This window comes from Podarcis liolepis, assembly GCF_965112155.1.
Source record: "Podarcis liolepis genome assembly, chromosome: 6".
In the NCBI taxonomy this organism is placed as follows: Eukaryota; Metazoa; Chordata; class Lepidosauria; order Squamata; family Lacertidae; genus Podarcis; species Podarcis liolepis.
In genome coordinates this window covers 90,331,728-90,350,017 of record NC_139559.1, presented here as the reverse complement: position 1 = coordinate 90,350,017, position 18,290 = coordinate 90,331,728, and the positions used below count along the sequence as shown (strand labels likewise).

The 18,290-nt window shown below is 45.2% G+C and overlaps 1 long non-coding RNA gene across 1 annotated transcript in view; it reads left to right on the top strand.

Moving 5' to 3' along the window:
• Nucleotides 1-7,092: 7,092 nt before the first annotated feature.
• LOC310708496 overlaps nt 7,093-18,290 on the top strand; it is a 46,087-nt gene continuing 34,889 nt past the window's right edge. The window contains exons 1-2 of the long non-coding RNA XR_014527052.1: nt 7,093-7,175; nt 14,686-14,766. This is a non-coding gene — a long non-coding RNA (uncharacterized lncRNA). The remainder of the gene's footprint in view (nt 7,176-14,685; nt 14,767-18,290) is intronic.

Sequence of the window (18,290 nt, the reverse complement as noted above, 5' to 3'; positions counted from 1 at the left end):
TCATACCTAGAAGTTTCTTCATCTCTTTCTGGTGCCTCACCTCTCCCTTTTAAGTTCTCTTCCTTCCCCTTTGATACCAGGATACCAGAGCCCTGCCACACCCTGGACAATGGACTTCTTCTGCATTACCAGACTAATTTTTAAAATGTTTACAAAATTAACAGGAAAAAAATACATTATTTGTATGAAATAAGTTGGAAAGGTCACGAATGCTTTTGAGTCACAGCTACCTTAAAGTCTTGGATACCCGAATGGTTTTGTATGGCGCAGCGATCATTTTCCTCCACAAGGCAAGACCAGCATAAAAATAAAAAATCCTTCTCTAGAGACTAGAAAATTGGTTTTTCATTCTAGCCTTTCTTTGTCTAACTGACTAGATCTGCTTTCTTAATATCAAACGTTGTTATGACTTTATCCATTGGCTAGAAACATTGTGGTTCCTCAGGTGGTTCCTCACAAAGCTGAGCAGACTAGGGCCCTGTTTGTGTCCTGTCTGCCTCATATTTTAGGATCTATAAATGCCATAAATTTAGTTTTGAAAAAAAGATGATGACAAAAACTGGGAATCTGGGTACTGTAACTCATCTGAGGAGGCAATCACCTGCTTTCTACAGACATTCATGTTCCTGCATCTGGGCCAATTCCTATCAAAGCTGCAGTCTCAACTCTCTAGTGGAGTTGCTACCCTGTAGCATGGAGCAATGGTCCAGTCTTGCAAAACTTAGAGGTTTCTACACATACACATATCTCCTTTCTCCATCCAGGCAAAGAAGAGACTTTATTACAGTTCCATGACACCTTCCTGCCAAGCAAAAAAACACTCAAGAGAGGCATGAGATACTAGAAGAGCCTTCTGGATTTAAGTCTAATGGTCCATTTACCCCAGCATCCTCTCCTCACAGTGTGTCTGGAGGTCCTAGGCTGCCCAGACAACAAGACCCCTCTCTTGGCCTCGCTGATGTGGTCCAAAGGAAAGCAGAGCAATATGTTTGGCACCAGCTTGGCTGCAGGAGTTGCTGGAAGGAGGCATTGTTGTTTAGTCATTTAGTCATGTCTGACTCTTCGTGACCCCATGGACCAGAGCACGCCAGGCACTCCTGTCTTCCACTGCCTCCCGCAGTTTGGTCAAACTCATGCTGGTAGCTTCGAGAACACTGTCCAACCATCTTGTCCTCTGTCGTCCCCTTCTCCTTGTGCCCTCCATCTTTCCCAACATCAGGGTCTTTTCCAGGGAGTCTTCTCTTCTCATGAGGTGGCCAAAGTATTGGAGTCTCAGCTTCAGGATCTGTCCTTCCAGTGATCTTAGGGACTCCACTCTGGATTTCTGTAGGGTTTACTCTTTAGTCTTTTCTTCTCCTGAAGATACCCGCAAGGCAAAGGAGATTTAGGATCGGAGTTTTCCTTCTCCTAGAAGCCTTCCCAGGTTGACCTGCCCCACCTGCCACTCGTTTCTTCCCCAGAACATGCAGAAACCACTTTCTTGACCTGTCTGCAGTAACCCTATTAATGGGAATGGTCCTGGATACCCGAAGTTCCCCACTGCTGATCTAAGTGGCCACCTGTGTGCTCCACCCCTATGACCTGGCTCAGCAGATGGTTGGTGTTCATTCAACTATCCATCCATTCTCCAGCCCACTCCCAAACCCACTCCCCCCCACCCTTTTGGCTTTTATTGATGCCTCCCAGCTTCACACCAACAGAACCTCTGTTCATTTTCCTCTACATTTATGTGTGCATTAGTAGGAAGGTGACCAGAAACCTCACACTGAACGCATGATGAATGGATGCAGAACAGTGTGGGAGGTGACCATTGTGCATGCATTGTTGATTCAGGAAGGTAAATTGCAAAAGGCACGCCATGTACCTTGCTTGATGTTTACTTCCCTCTTTTCACATGGGGTAATTTTTCCAGAAGATCGTTAAAATAAATGCTCTTCAACAACACAAAGACTTTCATTTGTATTAGAAGGCGTGTCATGGAGAGCATTGTTGATCTTTCTAAAACCTCCAATTAACACAACATTTTTTTTAGAGCAGCAAGGCAGCATTGGGGAAATGAAAAACCCTGAACAGCTCAGTTGGTAGAGCATGAGACTTTTAATCTCAGGGTCATGGGTTTGAGCCACTTGCTGGGTGAAAGATTACCGTATTGCACGATGTTTGACTAGATGTTTGACCTCGCTGTCCCTTCCAACTCTATGATTCTTTGAAATCCCCCACTGCAGAAAAAGACAGAGATAACCCCAGCAATTGTTGTTGCTGTTGTTTAGTCATTTAGTCGTGTCCGACTCTTCGTGACCCCATGGACTAGAGCACGCCAGGCACCCCTGTCTTCCACTGCCTCCCGCAGTTTGGTCAAACTCATGCTGGTAGCTTCGAGAACACTGTCCAGCCATCTTGTCCTCTGTCGTCCCCTTCTCCTTGTGCCCTCCATCTTTCCCAACATCAGGGTCTTTTCCAGGGAGTCTTCTCTTCTCATGAGGTGGCCAAAGTATTGGAGCCTCAGCTTAAGGATCTGTCCTTCCAGTGAGCACTCAGGGCTGATTTCCTTCAGAATGGAGAGGTTTGATCTTCTTGCAGTCCATGGGATTCTCAAGAGTCTCCTCCAGCACCATAATTCAAAAGCATCAATTCTTCAGCGATCAGCCTTCTTTATGGTCCAGTTCTCACTTCCATACATCACTACTGGGAAAACCATAGCTTTAACTATACGGACCTTTGTTGGCAAGGTGATGTCTCTTCTTTTTAAGATGCTGTCTAGGTTTGTCATTGCTTTTCTCCCAAGAAGCAGGCATCTTTCAATTTCGTGGCTGCTCTCCTAAAGAATGATTATGGTCCACACAAGCCACAGTTGCTGGAATCGTAACAATTCTCTGTAGCCATAACAAATGCTGCTTAAAAACTCAGATCTGGGTAACTGAGAAGGAGGCTTGGGGATGAGAGGGGTTCACTGCCTTGTATTTCTGGTGCATCTCAGAATGATGAATGGAGATGCTATTGAAGGGACCCGCCTTTCCTTTGGGCATAGGCAGGCCTGGGATGATGCATTGGGGCAAGAATGTGCCCGTTGCATGCCCGAGAAACATATATTATGCACCAGTTATGATTACAACTCAGACGTTGTGTCAACATGAGGGTCAGGCCACGGTTTGATGAAATAAAACCTATTGTACTGTGAGAAAGTGATTTATCATGAAGCCAGAGGGTGATGTAGGACTTCAAAGTCAAACATTGGGAGCCAGACTGTAAACTCAAGTGCATAATTGTGCATTGCACCCCAACTTTCCCATTCAATAGGAACTGTCATACTGGATCATATCTGATCTACTGACTCATGTAGCTCACCTGTCTCTCTTTTGGCCCGTGCAATATGAATAATTGGAGATTTAGATTTTATCTCTGGGTACAGAAGTTAAAGCGAGGCTGGCTTTTACCATTATTCATGCTATCAGTTCTGTTTATTCCCCAACATGAGTTGCATCTGGCTGGGAACGAACAAATGACAATGGAAGTCACGATTGCTTCTTTACTGTTCAATTCAGGGACTCCTAAGGGCCAAGCCAGAGTCAGGATATATTTGGTATGGAAGTTTTTGAATAGAATTGCCATGGATGGATGGATGGATGGATGGACGGACAGACAGACACATACAGATCTGGGAGAAAGAAGCTTTAATCCTTCTCACTACCTCCATTTCCCCTTGAAGCTGTTGTTGTCTATTTTGCCATGCAGGACACAGAGGGAAGGATGCAATTTTTTGTGGAAGTGCAACAGCAGCAACCTTTCAGTTTGCAATTTAAGAGTTAACCATGTTGGTGTTAAAGACAGCCAGCCAAGAGGGTTATTTGGGACCATTGCTTAGCAACCAGTGAGGAGGTATGGTCCTTGATGAAGTAACTTGTATGTGAAATAACATTTTGGGTGGTATTCAACGAAATGAATGTGCAGGCGGAATGACGTTGGCTTGTGCAACTGGACCTCTCTTCCCACCACACCCTGTGTCATCCTCAAAACTGCTGCGGAGCGTTGTAGTAAGCAGTGTCAGGTAGACATACTTTGAAGAATCTCTAGGAGATCCTTTTAATTGGAAGCTGAATCAGGAACCTCCTCTGTACTCCCCCACCAAGACGCTACAACTCCTCCAAAAACCCTCCTTATTTGAATAGAGGGAAATCACCATTCAGCCAAGCCCAGAGGTGTTTTCTCTTTGTTTTCCTTGTGAGTTCTCCTGGTAACCAGGTGTATACCTTTATTTTGGACATCAGGAGACAGGAATCATAGGTGTGCCTTCTTTGTTCAGACCTGTCCTGCTAGCTAATCATTTTTTAACACCCATTCATTTTCATTTTATTGTGGGTTTCTTTTTTCGCATTCCTTTGAGTGAACGCTCCACCCTTTCATCACTACTGCAGGGGAATCAGCGCTCCGAGCAGCGACTTGCGAAAGTGAAAGGTGACTTCAGCCTGATGCCTTACCTCTGAGCGATTTATGGAGCCCTCGTCTCGCCACAATTCCACATTGGATGGGACAGGCGGGCAGTGGCATTCGCTGTTCCACCTCAGGCTTGTCTCTTGCAGCCGACCAACATGCTTGCTCCTCTAGAGACTGAATCAAGCCGTTGAAACGACATGCATTTTAACATTCCCAGGACAACACTGTGTTTGCCCCTTAAGGAACAAGCATTTAAGTGAACAGCCATTGGGGAGGGGGACACAGTTAGAATGAGCTGAATGCAGCTGTTCTTTTTAAGGTTGTCTTAAGCATACCCAGAATCAATCCAGAATGCGGCAGCTAGACTGGTGACTGGGAGTGGCCGCCGGGACCACATAACACCGGTCCTGAGAGATCTGCATTGGCTCCCAGTACGTTTCCAAGCACAATTCAATGTGTTGGTGCTGACCTTTAAAGCCCTAAACAGCCTCGGTCCTGTATACCTGAAGGAGCATCTCTACCTCCATCATTCTGCCCGGACACTGAGGTCCAGCGCCGAGGGCCTTCTGGCAGTTCCCTCGCTGTGAGAAGTGAGGTTATAGGGAACCAGACAGAGGGCCTTCTCGGTAGTGGCGCCCACCCTGTGGAACGCCCTCCCACCAGATGTCAAAGAGAAAAATAACTACCAAACTTTGCGAGAAGTGAGGTTACAGGGAACCAGAAAGAGGGCCTTCTCGGTAGTGGCACCCACCCTGTGGAATGCCCTCCCTTCAGATGTGAAGGAAATAAGCAGCTATCTTATCTTTAAAAGATATCTGAAGGCAGCCCTGTTTAGGGAAGTTTTTAATATTTAATGCTGTATTGTTTTTAAAGCCGCCCAGAGTGGCTGGGGAAACTCAGCCAGATGGGCGGGGTATAAATAATAAATTATTATTATTATTATTATTATTATTATTATTATTATTATTATTGTTATTATTATTATTATTATATTATCCGGCACCATGGTGTAAAGCTCCCTCCAGCACCCCCAGCACCCCCCCCCTGTTTCCCAGATTTTTTAAGGGAGGATGGCGCTGCTGATGGGGCTGGAGGAGGCGGGCAGCGGCTGGAGGGTGGCTCCTCTGGCAGGGAAGAGGCGGGGACTGGAGGCAGCGCCTCCTGGCTCAGGTGGCCGCTTTGTGCCGCGGTGGCCACGGCAGACAGAGCCTCCAGGCACAGCGCTGCTTCGGCATGGAATGGTGGAGGCGGGCAAAGGCGGTGAGCTGATGCTGGGAGGTGCCGTGTCCAGGCTCTGCCTCTTCCCTGGCGCCCTCCAGAACATGGTGCCCTGGTGCCCCGCGCCACTAGCCTCTATGGGCAAGACGCCCCCGGGTCTTCCTTTGCTGGGATTGCATTGTGGATAGAGAATGAGACTCTTGATTTCAGGGTTGTGACTTCAAGCCCCACTTTGGGCAAAAAAAATTCCTGCACTGCAACTCTTCAATCCTACAGTTCTATGATTATTCCTGTTCTGAATGTGAAATGTGCTCCAGTTAATAAGAACCTAAGAATCGCCCTGCTGGTTCAGGTCAAAGGTCCATCTATCTTTCTTTTCTTTTTGGGTTTTTTAAAAGTTTTTTATTTATACGTTTCAAATTTCAACATTTCAAATTGTTTTACAATTTAATATTTCAAAATTGGACTTTCTTCCTTCTCCCTCTTTATGCGGTTCCTAAAATTATATATATATATATCATCTGCATAGCCAGGTTCATTTAACTTGCTCATTTAATTATCTAATGTAAATATATACTCTTATGAAACTGCAGGTTATTACAATAATCCTGCCAATGTTTTATCTGTTTATAATTTATCTGTAAATATTCAATAAACCACTTCCATTCTTTTATAAAAAAATGTTTGTTATCTTGGTTTCGTATTCTTCCGGTAAGTTCCACCATTTCTGCATATTCCATAAAATTTGGAATCTATTCCTCTTTCCCTCGGACTTCTTCTTTCTATTATTGGACAAGTAACCCAAGAAACCACACTGGAGACTTGTGGTGTTTTTTAAATATATATATATTTATTTATATAATTGGGGAAACTGGGTTTGGGGGGGGGGAGAGAACTGTCTTGGAGCTCCAGTTTCTCCCCAAAATGTTTTCCCTTACTGACTTCGGAGGAGTGCGGATGTCAGTTCTGTCCCTGGGCGGGGACAGATAGTCGCAACCAGTGCCTAAGCTACCACTCGCATTTTGTATTTTAATAAAGTTGTGGCCAAAATTATGCCAAAAAACCTTAAACAAAAATTCCTGTGCGAAGTGTGAATTAATTTGGGGGGTGGCTTGGGGACCTTGACACGCAATGAATTCTGCACGGAAAGAAGCACTTTCATTTGTCTGGTGGGAATCATTGAACCTTCAGCATGATCGGATGTCCCCAAGTCTTAATGTTATGGGAGAGGGTGAAAATGGATGCTCACCGCTTCCCTGATGGGCGTCGGTTGCAAACCTTCGCTCTCCGCCTCCTTCCCAGCCAGCCACATCCACCCGGTCACCGGATGAGTGGAAATGCCATTACAGCCATAGGGGTGTTACCTCCCGACCAGTAGCTGGGTTCAAATGAGCCAATCAGGACTCAGGGCTTTGAGAATTCCTTTACTGCTCATGGCCAAGACCAGCTGAGCAGCAACACCTAAAAGGGCCAGTTGTGCTAAAATCCTGGCTCGACCTGCAGTGGTTTCAGCCCCCCCCCCAAAGGTAAAGGACCCCTGGACAGTTAAGTCCAGTCAAAGGCGACTATGGGGTTGCGGCACTCATCTCGCTTTCAGGCTGAGGGAGTCGGCGTTTGTCCAGAGACAGCTTTCTGGGTCATGTGGCCAGAAGGACTAAACCGCTTCTGGTGCAACAGGACACTGTGACAGAAACCAGAGCGTACGGAAATGCTGTTTACCTTGCCGCCACAGTGGTACCTATTTATCTACTTGCACTGGCGTGCTTTCGAACTGCTAGGTTGGCAGGAACTGGGACAGAGCAAGAGGAGCTCACTGTTAGGATATTTCCGTTCCACCTTAAAAGGGAGCAGGCTTTTGTAAGCAACAGAGTCTGCGCATGTCCTATTCACAGGATGTTTATGCTTGCTGTTTTTTCCTTTCGTTTTCTCAGTCGGCTCAGACACGCTGACAGAATGGACGTGTTTTCTTTTGTTCTGTTAAACGCTAAATAAAGTCTGTAAATTATGCTTTTCTGCTCTTCTGTGATGCAAGCTTTCGGCTGTGTTTCTGCTGATAAAGAGGGTGCACCAGCCTAGGAACGATGCTAAGAATATCCAAAGGCTTTGTGCCCCTAACTGTTGGATCTGCGTGAGTACGGGAGGCCGATGGACGTCCAGAACTCCAGCTTGGGGGCTCATGGTGGACACTATCTCCCTGGCAGTTTCCCAACAACAAGGTTTCGGGCCCAGATTCACGGCACCTACAGGAGAGTAAAGCTGCAACAGACTGCGTTAAAGAGGTATGGTGGGAAAAGCGAAAGAAAAAAAGGGAGGTTTTTGGCTTTTCTGTTTTACCTCGTCTTTGATCTCCGGCAAGGCAGATTAATTGGCCTGGGAGCCGAGCCAAAGAGTTCGTGATTAATGGGCTGCCAAGATAAGGAGTCTTTGAAGGCATAAGACTCACGGCTAATGCCAAAAGCTGGAATGGAATTTTTCCAAGCTTCTGAAACTGCTCCGTGCCCTAAGTTGGATGGGCAGAATTATGAACCCTGGGCAAACTGGTGTGAGAGTTTACTGCGTCAGTTTGGGGTGTGGCATGTTGTTTGTGAACCCCCCCAGTTCCTCTGACAGAGAAATGGAGATCAGCTGATTCGAGGGCGATTGACATAATAGTCCTATCCGTATCTCTTGAGGAAATTAAGACGCTGGCTGGCAACACCACTGCACGTGGAATGTGGTCTGCTTTAAAAAAAGCTCACAAGCCAATAATCCCAGCCCAGAGTTTGACTGCATCGGAGGTCCTAGCTGTTTCCCAGAATGCGAATGAATGCAGGGATGCTGAGGGCACCAGTTGCAAGCTGCAGGGGGAGCTGACCGTCACGTCATCCCAGGCAGCATTCCAGCCTCCAGGGGGAGCCAAGGAGTCGGCAGCTGAGAGCTCTGTTTCTCGTGAGAACCAAGGTCATCGCCTTTGCAGAGGCCGGAAAGGCAAAGGTAAACAGAGCCACAGGCAGACACCTGCAGATGGCCAGGAGCAGAGGGAGGGTGAAGAGCCCGCGCAAGGGGAAAACAAAGCATTGTTTGCTGGCACGGCTTCACCAAAGGCTAAAGGCACGTCTGCTGACCAGAAGCAGGGGGGCAAGCTGCAAAAGCCCACGCCAGTGGAAAGCAAGGTTTTGCTTGCTGGCACAGCTTCACCAAAGGCTAAAGGCAAGTCTGCTGGCCAGGAGCAGCAGGGGGGCAAGCTGCAAAAGCCCAAACCACTGGAAAACAAGGGTTTGCTTGCTGTAAAGACTGCTCCAACAGCCAAAGGCGACTTTGTTGTGGATTCAGGCTGCACGCGCCACATCTCCAAGGACAGGCATCTCTTTATCTCCTTCAAGCCACAGGAAGGTGAGATCCACCTGGCTGATTGAAGGACGTTGCAAATTGCTGGAGAAGGGACTGTGAGACTTGCAAGTTTGCACACAACCATCAGCGGTGTACTATATGTTCCAGGCGCTGCAAGCAACTTGTTGAGCGTCCCACAGCTTACTGGGCGTGGTTTTCAGATTTCCTTCAAGAGGAGCGTCTGTGTCATCAGTAAAGGCAAAGAGGACTATTTGCATGCAAAGTTTATGGATGGTTTGTTCCATATAACTTATGATGACACTGTTGCTGTATCTAATGCTGATTCTTGTTGTGTTGCACAAACTAACAAAGTTCTTCATGCAGGTTGCATTAATGATGCACATCGAAGATTTTGTCACCTCTCTTGGAAGGCACTGGCCAAGATGCCAGAGGTGGTTGAAGGTTTGAACATCAAACCCTGTAAATTTCACATGAAATGTGTATCTTGTGCAGAGAACAAGGTGAAGGTTGCTCCAAAAGGCAAGGAGTCTAGCAGGCAGGCTTCCAAACCCTACCAGCTAGTACATGCGGACCTGGTTGGGCCACTTGCGCCCTCTATAGGAGGAGCAAGGTACTTCATGATTCTGATTGATTCCTTTTCCAGGTACATTCATGTGTATTTGCTCAAACAGAAATCGCAAGCGTTTCCGAAGTTTAAGGAATTCTGTGCTTGGTTGGAAAATGTGCACGGTAAACGCATTTCTTCTTTGTTTACTGATCGGGGCGGGGAGTTTACTTCTCAGCAGTTTGAAGCTTTCCTGACTGAGAAGGGAATCCAGCATGACATGTCAACGCCCAGATCGCCATGGATGAATGGGCTTGCGGAGAGAGCAAATCAGACATTGCTGCAAGGAATCAAGACCTTGTTGCATGATGCCAATCTCCCTGATAAGTTTTGGGGGGAGGCTTTGGGGAATTTGGTTTACAGTTATAATCGCAGATTGTCATCACCCATTGGTTGTACCCCCTATGAGAAGATGTTTGGTAAGAAACCCAACACCAAACACATGAAAATCTTTGGTTCGGACATGTGGGTACGCACACAACAAACCAACAAGCTTGGGAAGCTTGGGGCACATGGTTTGTTCATGGGGTACGAAAAAGGTGCATACAGGGTGTGGATGACTAACTCTAAGTCCATTAAGTTCACAAGGAGTGTTGAGTACAATCCTAAGTGGGGGGAAAATGTGGGAATTTTCCAGAGTTACCCAGAGGAGGATGAAGGTGATGTCAAGCAAGCAGCTAAAGCTGAGGAAGCTGCTGAGAATGATGATGATGATGAGGATGATGATGATGATGATGATGATCAGAGTTCGGATTCCAGTTCAGTGGGCGGCGCGGCTGCTGGTGTCAGTGACAGTGATGACACAGCAGACTACAAGAGCGCACAGGCCTCAGTCAGACCATCTGATGCGTCTGACAATGAACTGGAAGAACCACTGTTCACCATTGGTCACTTTTCTCCTAAGAAAGAGGAGATGAGTCCAGAAGACTTGCGTCTAGTACGCAGATCTGAAAGGGCGACCAAAGGCAGACCTCCAAAGAGGTATGCTGATGAGTTTGCTAAGACAGCAACTGCTGTTCTTGGTAGCTCAGAGAAGGTATGGGAACCTTCAAGCTTCAAAGAGGTTCAGGAGTTAACCTCTAAAGATGCTGAGCCTTGGCTTAATGCCATGAAGGCTGAAGTTGATTCCTTGAACAGGAACCAAACTTGGGAACTGGTACCGGTAGTCCCAGGAATGAGACTGGTTGGCAGCAAATGGGTCTTCAAGGCCAAGACAGACCAGAATGGCAAGGTAGTCAGACACAAAGCCAGATTGGTTGCCAGAGGTTTTTCACAGGTACCAGGACAGGATTACCACGAGACCTACTCTCCCACAGTCAAATATGAGAGCATTCGGCTGATGCTCAAGGTCGCTGCGGAGGAGAAACTGCATGTTTCCCACCACGACATTAATACAGCTTTTTTGTATGGGATTTTGAATGAACAGCTGTTCATGCTTCCACCTGATGGGATGGAGATACAGAAGGGTATGGTCTGTAAACTGCGGAAATCCTTATATGGTCTCAAGCAGAGTGCCAGGTGTTGGAACACAAAACTCACTGAGACATTGCTTTCTCTAGGTTTTCAACAGGGCAAAGCTGATCCATGTGTGTTTGTCAAGGAGGAGGGGCAAAACAAACTGTATTGTTTATGTTTTGTTGATGATCTTCTGATGTTTTGGAAGAATCAGGCTTTTTACCAAAGCACCCTAGCTCAACTGAAGGAGCACTTTGACATGAAGGATCTTGGTGAGGTATCCAACTATCTTTCTCTGCAGGTGGAGAGGGACCAAGCAGGTAATTTTCTGGTACACCAAACACAGAAAATTGCTGATGTGTTAACCAGGTTGAATTTGGTTGATGCAAACCCAGCAGACACACCGATGGTGACAGGTTACCAGGTAGACAGTACTGCTGAAGCGTTTTCTGACACAACGCTGTACAGATGCATTCTAGGCAAGATGAATTTCATTGCCAGATGTTCAAGACCTGACATAGCTGTAAGCTGTAATCTGCTTAGCAGACATGCCAACAATCCTACGGTTCAGGATTGGAAAGCTCTGAAGCACATAGCCCGCTATTTGAAAGGGACTATGCACTACAGGCTGAGGTTCACCAGTCAGAAGACTGGAGGTCTTGAAATCTTTGCTGATGCAAGTTTTGGAAGTGACACCACAGATGGTACAAGCACTTCTGGAGTATGCTACATGTACAACCACTGCCTGTTTGACTGGTTGTGCAAGAAGCAGACAACAGTGAGCCTAAGTTCCTGTGAAGCAGAACTCAATGCTCTGTCATTTTCACTCATGGATTGTGAATGGTTGATGCAACTGTTTAAGGACATCGGGGTTTCTGTGAAATGTCCTATACAAGTGTATCAAGACAATAGATCGTGTTTGGCTTTGCTGAACTCCGAGAGTTGCAAGCAGAGAACCAAGTACTTGCAGATTAAGTTACATCGTGCAAGAGAGTGTATCCAGAAAGGACTGATTCAGGTGTCCTACATGGCAGGAAATGAAATTCCTGCTGATCTGTTGTCTAAGGTTGTTAACAAAGAACAACTAAAGGTTTATGTTCAAAAGTTGCAATTGGGTGAACCACAGGTACAACAGGTTACACGGAAAGGGGGAGGATGTTAGGATATTTCCGTTCCACCTTAAAAGGGAGCAGGCTTTTGTAAGCAACAGAGTCTGCGCATGTCCTATTCACAGGATGTTTATGCTTGCTGTTTTTTCCTTTCGTTTTCTCAGTCGGCTCAGACACGCTGACAGAATGGACGTGTTTTCTTTTGTTCTGTTAAACGCTAAATAAAGTCTGTAAATTATGCTTTTCTGCTCTTCTGTGATGCAAGCTTTCGGCTGTGTTTCTGCTGATAAAGAGGGTGCACCAGCCTAGGAACGATGCTAAGAATATCCAAAGGCTTTGTGCCCCTAACTGTTGGATCTGCGTGAGTACGGGAGGCCGATGGACGTCCAGAACTCCAGCTTGGGGGCTCATGGTGGACACTATCTCCCTGGCAGTTTCCCGCATCTCGGGGATTCGAACTGCCGACCTTCTGATCAGCAAGTCCAAGAGGCTCAGTGGTTTAGACCACAGCACCACCAGAGTCCCTTCAGCCCTCCAGCAGGAGGCTGAAATGGATATACACCCAATGCCTGAGCCAAAGATCCACCTACATCTGTAATCAATAAGGTTGTGGCCATTTTCAATCCCATCGGTTGTCTACCTGAGTCTGTTCTGCCACAGGTCAGCTAGTCACTGACTTGAGGGTGGGGAGGATAGCTCTGTGACTGGGCCTGCAAACTTTCCCTCACTTTATTCACACCATGAGTAAATTTACACACCTCTATAACATCCCCACTTACTTGCCTTTTCTCTGAACCAAAAAGCCCTAACTGTTGCAACCTTTCCTCACAGCGGAGTTGCTTCATCCCCTCGATCTTTTTGCTTCCTCATTTCTGAACCTTTTCCAGCTCTTACAATACCCTTTTTGAGGTGACCATACCAGAACAGTTCACAGTACAATATTCCAAGTGTAATCACACCATAAGGTAAAGGTAAAGGGACACCTGACAGTTCAGTCCGGTTGCAAACGATTCTGGGGTTGTGGCGCTCATCTCGTTTTACAGGCCGAGGCAGCCGGTGTTTGTCCGCTTCCGCAGACAGTTTTTCTGGGTCATGTGGCCAGCATGACTAAGCTACTTCTGGCGAACCAGAGCAGCGCACGGAAACGCCGTTTACCTTCCTGCCGGAGCGGTACCTATTTATCTACTTTCACTTTGACGTGCTTTCAAACTGCCAGGTTGGCAGGAGCTGGGACTGAGCAACGGGAGCTCACCCCATCGCGGGGATTCGAACCACCCACCTTTTGATCAGCAAGCCCAAGAGACTCAGTGGTTTAGACTACAGCTCCACCCGCGTCCCATAATCACACCATAGGTTTGTATTAATAGCATTGTGATAATGGCAGGGTTATTCTCAATCTATGTCCTAAGGATTCCTAGCATGGCATTCACCTATTTCACAGCTGCCACATGCTTGTTTGACATCTTCATCAAGCTATCTGCTACAAGCCCAAGGTCTCATTCCTGGACAGCCATTATGAGTTAACCCACCCCATGTGAATATATATGAAATATAATTTTTCCCCCATTGTGCATCACTTTGCAGTTGCATTTACCATTTTACTGTTTTAACCACCCTGTTAAGAAGCAGTTCTTTTGTTTCTGGTTCTAACATGTAATTAAGAACTGTGTTTCCTGTTACTGAGGCAACACTAACTTCCTCTGTTTAGCAATAAAAACGAGAGTTGCTAAGTGTCTGGACATGAGTAATTAATTAAGACACATAATTATACAATGTTCCGCTAATAAAATTCTAGTTCTTTCATAAAACTGAATTATCCAACAATACAATTCAGAGGTCTTTGAAATAAATATAAAACTATGAAATATTAGTTCTTTGTATACTGAGCCAACCAGAAATGGAGTAACCACCCATTTTCACTTGTAATAATTTCAAAGTACAGTGGTACCTCAGGTTACGTACGCTTCAGGTTACAGACTCCACTAACCCAGAAATATTACCTCGGGTTAAGAACTTTGCTTCAGGATGAGAACACGGCGACAGCAGGAGGCCCCATTAGCTAAAGTGGTGCTTCAGGTTAAGAACAGTTTCAGTTTAAGAACAGACCTCCGGAACGAATTAAATACTTAACTCGAGGTACCACTGTATATACTTAACATTTATTCAGGGAAAATGTGTTTTATAGGATGGTGAATTTGTGGCTCTCCAGATTCTGGACTACAACTTCCATCAGACATTGTGGCCAACAGCAAAGTTGATGGGAGTGGTAGTCCCAACAACTGAAGGAACACAGATGAATATCTCTGCCTATGATCTCCCTAAACTACGAAGCTCTTCCAGCAAGTTGAATTAAGAAGAAAGTGGTGGCAGAACAGGGACTTCCCCTGCACACGAGACCAATAGTGGGCCAGAGGTTGAGAAGGTGTTTTCTGCATGTGCTGTAGAGGAAAGTGGGGGGCAGATGGGGCTCGTCAACCTGGGAAGATTGTTCATCTAGGAGAAGGAAAACTCTGATCCTAAGCCTTCTCTGCCTTACAGGATATCTTCGGGAGAAGAAAAGGCCAAGGGGTTCCCAGACTGTGGTCAGGTGACCACCAGTATCCTGTGAACTTCATTCAGGTGAATTTCAATCTGTTTCAGTATTTTAACTTTCTGTACGTTCTGAAGCATTGTTGTCACTCTTTCGTGATTTTATTGTTTTATCTCAACCAAGTGGCATATACATTTTATGAAATAAAAACGGACAAATAAATGTATTTTGCTCTTTTTCTTTCTCATGTTGCATTACTCTTTGGATTCTGGGGAATGCAAACTGTGATGCAATGAAATACAATATAAGAAGGAAAAGAAGCAACAAAAGTACAACGGTAAATCATACAGCATGCAGCACACTGCATTCCAATTGCTGTAAGCAGCAGAAAAATATTAGCTGGTCTGCCAAGACCAGCAGCAATTTTCAAGTAGTCCATGGTGGGAGGTGGGGAGTGGAGTTTGAGAACTAGTGCTTTAGGCCAATAATTTCTGTAAAGTGTTCTGTGAGTCCACCAAATCTACTTGTGTTTGTTATGTAATAACCTTTTATGTTATATATAGGTTAGGTTAATTGCATACACCTATGATACACATAATTTTAACAGCAGTGCTGCAGGTCAGGAGTCATGTGTAATTTGCCTAAGTGCTCATTAAAGACACTATATAATTATATTCTTATAAAGGAAGTTCAGAGACGTTTACAGGTCTTCTTGTGGAGGAACCCTGTCAGAAAGAGGACATGCCAGTATCCAACACAATTTGGCCACAGTCTGGAAAACATCTCCGATGTTGGAGGCTGTGGAGTGTCACGATTATCATCGTTGCATCAGTACAGACCTCTACGCAAATCCTCAGATGCAGACGTCATTGCTGAAACTTCCAAACCTGACCAGAATCCCTTTGGTTAAGCAAGTTCGCGGGATGAGCCAGGTAAACGACACCTGAAATAAGAGATTGGCGTGCACTCCAGAAAAAATCCGAACTACAAAATTGCACTCCTCTCTAGAGCAGAGCAAACGAGGTCCACCCATTCACAGTGCTGAAAGCAAATTCTATCTCATACTTTATGGGGCCATTTTTGCTTCCTGTTATATATTCTCAGTCTTCAGGTCTTTGTTTTTCAAACAGAAGTGCTGAAATCATTTGTGGGTTCGGAAATTAGGAAGAGAGATGGATTGTGTCATATGTTTCATCCTCCCATGCAGTCAGGATTATACCGGTTTGTATAATCTTAGTGGTTTGCTCAGGCTAGCAACAATGTGACTCAAACAAAGGGACTTACAAAATTTCCTTAGGACTACTTTTTTTAAAAAAAATACAACTATGTAATGACTCCATCCATTAACCCTTTATATGGCTGCTAAATGGAGAAAAGAAATGGAAGCAGTGAGAGATTTTACTTTCTTGGGCTCCATGATCACTGCAGATGGTGGCAGCAGCCAAAAATTAAATGACGCCTGCTTCTTGGGAGAAAAGCAATGACAAACCTAGACAGCATCTTAAAAAGCAGAGACATCACCTTGCCAACAAAGGTCCATATAGTTAAAGCTATGGTTTCCCCAGTAGTGATGTATGGAAGTGAGAGCTGGACCATAAAGAAGGCTGATCGCCGAAGAATTGATGCTTTTGAATTATGGTGCTGGAGGAGACTCTTGAGAGTCCCATGGACTGCAAGAAGATCAAACCTATCCATTCTTAAGGAAATCAGCCCTGAGTGCTCACTGGAAGCACAGACCGTGAAGCTGAGGCTCCAATACTTTGGCCACCTCATGAGAAGAGAAGACTCCCTGGAAAAGACCCTGATGTTGGGAAAGATGGAGGGCACAAGGAGAAGGGGACGACAGAGGACGAGATGGCTGGATAGTGTTCTCGAAGCTACCAGCATGAGTTTGACCAAACTGTGGGAGGCAGTGGAAGACAGGAGTGCCTGGCGTGCTCTGGTCCATGGGGTCACGAAGAGTCGGACACGACTGAGTGACTAACCACAACATGTAATGACTCCATCCATTAACCCTTTCTATGGCTGCTAAATGCTCCTTTCTTAATTACAATGAACCACTCCTATTTCTTAACAACCCAAGGGCCCCTTCATATATCACCATAGCAGTGCAAGACCTGCTTTCCTGTAGGTTTGTCCCACACCACTAAACTAATGTTTGAAGGTCCATAGCCACATGGCTGGAGCCACTCATGTAGGCACCTTCCATACAGACAGGTGGCAACTGGGTGAGAAGGAGTCATTTCGTCATCTTCCAGATGTTACGGTGAGGGCACAGAAAAAGGTCACAGCGGTAAGCCTTCTGCACTACTCTTTTTATATATATATATACATTTTTATTAAAGTTTCACAAATTTTTAAACAAACACAAAAACACAAACAAACACAACACAAATAACAAGTATAGTTTCGGATCCTTATTTTCTTAACATCTTTCCCTGACTTCCCCACACCTCCCCTTTTGTATTCCAATTCCAATAGTTAGCTCAGCAAGTTCTTGTCCCCAACTTCTGCCTTATTATTATTATACTTAATTCATCTTAATTAACCAATTTTAACTTATAGACCTCAATTTAAACAAGAATACTCATTCTTTACACCCTTTTCTATGGTCGACCCAAATTCCCTTCCACAAATTTCCCAATTTTATATTAATTACAAAACAAAAAAAACAAAGAGACAACATATAATTATACACCCTTTGGATTCCAAAACTCTCACCCCCCCTTCCCAGTTTCGATCCCCAAAAAATGTCCATCAGTCTATCAACTATCAGCCTGGAGATCTCACGTCCGAGGCCCTCAAATCTCTCTCAGTCCCTCTCTGCCGGTTTTTTTGGTAGTCCTTTATATTAAACATCAAGTCTCGGAGAAGCTCTGTCCCAATAGGGTCTATGCTTCTTCCGACCAGACCTCCATATTCAAAAGTGGAGCCCAAATCTTGTTTCTTATTCCTTTTAAGTCCAAATGTCCCAGATGTCCCAAAAGCTCCAACTTTCACCTTGATCAGATTTGTAATCCACAGGTCTTCAGATCTCCCCATAGGGAGATCCCTCCCTTCTTCATTCTCCGATTCAAACCAAATTCTCATCATCCAGGTCTTGTTTTTCTTTGTATCCATCTTAACAGGCCTCTGGCTCTCCTTTGTTGTCTGCGGCATTTCAGCTCCTCCTTCCCACTCCTCTGAAACAGCACATATCTCTTCTTGTTCAGCTGCATAGGTTTCTTTAGTCAAGTCCTTGAAACTTCAGCAAGTTTGTTTACTTTTAAATTCAAAGTTGTAGCATTTGTAGCCAAAGCTTCACTCTGACCTTGTAACTTTCCCAAGAGAAAAAACATTCTGTCCAGCTCAGCCTGTATTTTTCCACCTGCAGCCATTGTAATGACTCAGAACCCCCTCTAGAGGGATTCTGGTTACTTAATATTCCTTCCAACTCCAATCCAACAGTCAAGTTAATTTGTTAATTTGTTTCTATTCTTCTTTGTTTTCAACAGTTTAAAATCAAATTGTAACAAAAATAACCAGCAAAGATAACAGAAGCCAAATTTTCTTTTTTTCCAACTTTGACAGCTAATTTGACAGCTGTCAAACTCTTTATGTCTCCTCAACAGGC